The sequence below is a fragment of the Alligator sinensis genome, unplaced genomic scaffold, assembly GCF_000455745.1.
Source record: "Alligator sinensis unplaced genomic scaffold, ASM45574v1 scaffold1092_1, whole genome shotgun sequence".
Classification (NCBI taxonomy): Eukaryota; Metazoa; Chordata; order Crocodylia; family Alligatoridae; genus Alligator; species Alligator sinensis.
The window spans coordinates 1,625,652-1,628,276 of record NW_005842252.1 but is presented as its reverse complement, the minus strand read 5'-3'; the positions used below and the strand labels follow the sequence as shown (position 1 = coordinate 1,628,276).

The 2,625-nt window shown below is 40.6% G+C and overlaps 1 protein-coding gene across 12 annotated transcripts in view; it reads left to right on the top strand.

Moving 5' to 3' along the window:
• The window catches only part of TBCK (TBC1 domain containing kinase), a 187,895-nt gene that overhangs the window by 2,007 nt on the left and 183,263 nt on the right, over nt 1-2,625 (top strand). The window contains exon 1 of one of the 12 annotated variants that reach the window (XM_025208795.1): nt 403-423. The exons of the other annotated variants lie outside the window; for them this stretch is intronic. The gene's annotated coding sequence lies outside the window, so the exon portion shown is untranslated. Of the gene's footprint in view, nt 1-402; nt 424-2,625 lie in introns of those variants that run through there. 12 annotated transcript variants of the gene reach the window in all.

Sequence of the window (2,625 nt, the reverse complement as noted above, 5' to 3'; positions counted from 1 at the left end):
GAGCGGTGGATTCTATACTACTTTTTGATGGTGCCTGTTTTATACATGAAGGAGGTTCTCCACAGTGAAAATAATGGGTGCTCATTGATGGGGGCTGGGGGAGATAGTTATATTACTACCCTGTGATTTACTGGTCTCCTCCTCCGCTCATTTCTGTTAGCTGTGGCCTAACTGTTGGGTTATCTTCCCGTCACCAGTGATGATTTAGTATGTGGCTACGCTATTCAGCTTTGTTGTTCAGTAAGCACCTAATAAATTACATTTGACACTTGTCAACCTCTAATTTTGAGAAATACAGTTTAGAAAATGGGAGTAATGTGTTGTATGTGAAATTCAAGTAACTATGGAAAATTGTAACGTTGTCCTATTTGTTGCGGAAATAGCATAACCGAATGTTAAAAGAAGTGGCGCACACAGTTCACGGTAAGGTGCAAAACTTTTTTTGCTTGTTTGCTGAACCTGTTTTCAGAGGATACAGCAAATATGGTGTTTTCCTTGCACAGTAATCTTATTGTTGTTGATATATAACGATTATTTTTGTTTCAGTCTACTGAAAATATTTGCTGACAACTGGTTATAATCTGTTCCTCTCCATTCCCTGCTATGTTGCTAGCTGTTCTTTATTTGTAAAGGGACTGCTTTTCATGTTGAAGATCTGGGTAGTCAGAAAACTTCTGAGAAAAGAAAATAACTGTGTTTGACCACAGTTAAATGTTGATCACATTTTCATTCTCCAGGAAAATTTTTACAGTAGGAAGTCCTTGGTTAGAGTCTCAAATGCTGTTTACATCATGATTTCTGAAACTCTTGATGAGAGCTGTTTAGCAAGGCAATATTGTTTCAGTTGAGGTTTATGCTATAATTTTACACTCAGTGTAAATAAGTTAAATTTAAGTTTCATCTGCCAAAAAATGTAAGGTAGTAGTTTAATATGAATGTTCCTCTACCTTAAACAATTAAAGCCATCTTACTCCTCTTTTTTGTCCGAGCAGGCTTTTCTGTATCTCTTATACTTGTTTGGTAAGATATTGAAATTGAGTGAAATTCAGCCTGTCTGTTAACCATATTTTTATTATGAACACTTGTTTTAAATGAGAGCTTCCTAAACTGAGGGCTGGTGGTCCATGGAAAGCTAGCTGGTCATGTGATTTTTGGTTTCTCTTGCCTGTTTCCAGCTGCTGCATTGTATTAACCACAGCTAAAAATGTATCCTTTCGCTACAATAATTTTCCAAATTAATAATTGCTGTAGTTGCAGTCTGAATGTTTATAGGCATCTGACTCAAGGGTTGAAGTTTTCATTAAGCAGCTTTTATTAAAATAGGGCATAATATAAATCTGTTTCAACCATGACATGCAGTCTTTTACATAAGGGCATGATGTTCAATTGTTCTTGGAACTGTTTCTTAACTATTATTTTAACAGCAGGATTGATTTAGGCTTACTTGGAATGGGAATGTTCCCTGCTTTAGACAAGAAATGGGAATTTGGTGCCTAACTCTTTAAGTCCTAAATATCCTTCAATTTGGGCCTACATGCATATGTTCTCCCTTTCTACTGAGATGGGGACATAGGTGAATTGATTACTTTAACTGGTGGGATTAGTTACCTCATTTGCCTGCTTGTGTACCATGTATCTGCTTCATAGGATACAAATTTAAATGCCAGCTATTTTGGGGCTAACTCTTCATAACGCATTCAAATTCTGGTTCCCCAGTACACTGCATATGGGAAAGATCCATTGGTTATATATTCTTCAACAAACTACTTATTAAAATGTGTGTAATCTAATTGAGTTAGTTTTCAAGTATCAACTGGCAAGTCAACAGTCTGTGATGGTAGGTAGGTAGGGTGCAGGAGCAGAAACTAATGTGGACGCTTTGATTAGTGTAGCGTTCAAAGAACCATGCCAAAACTAGAAGCCAGAGGGCAAAGTAGTAAGCAGACAGATATAAAAGGGATGAGTAGAATTCATAGATTGATAGATTGTAGGGTCGGAAGGGACCACAATGGATCATCGTGTCTGACCCCCTGCCCCTGGCAGGAAAGAGGACCGAGGTCAGATGACCCCAGCCAGGTGATTAGCCTCCTCTTGAAGACCTCCAAGCTAGGTGATAGCACCACCTCTCTTGGAAGCCCATTCCAGATCCTGGCCACCCTTACTGTGAAAAATTTCTTGCTAATATCTAATCTAAATCCACTCGCAACTAGTTTACACCCGTTATTCCTAGTCACTCTCTGGGGTGCCTTAGTAAACAGCGCTTCCCCTAGTCCCCGTTGACCTCCCCTAATAAATTTATAGGCGGCCACAAGATCTCCCCTCAGCCGTCTCTTGTGAAGGCTGAAGAGATTCAGCTCTCTCAACCTCCCCCTGTAGGGTCTATCACGAAGGCCATTAATCATGCAAGTGGCCCTCCTCTGGACCCTCTCGAGATTCCCCACGGCCCTCTTGAAGTGCAGCGCCCAAAACTGGACACAGTACTCCAACTGCGGCCTGACCAGTGCCGCATAGAGGGGGAGCATCACCTCCTTTGTTCTATTAGTCATGCACCTGCTAATACATGACAAGGTGCGATTGGCCTTGTTGATGGCCTCGTTACACTGCCGGCTCATGTTCATCTTGGAG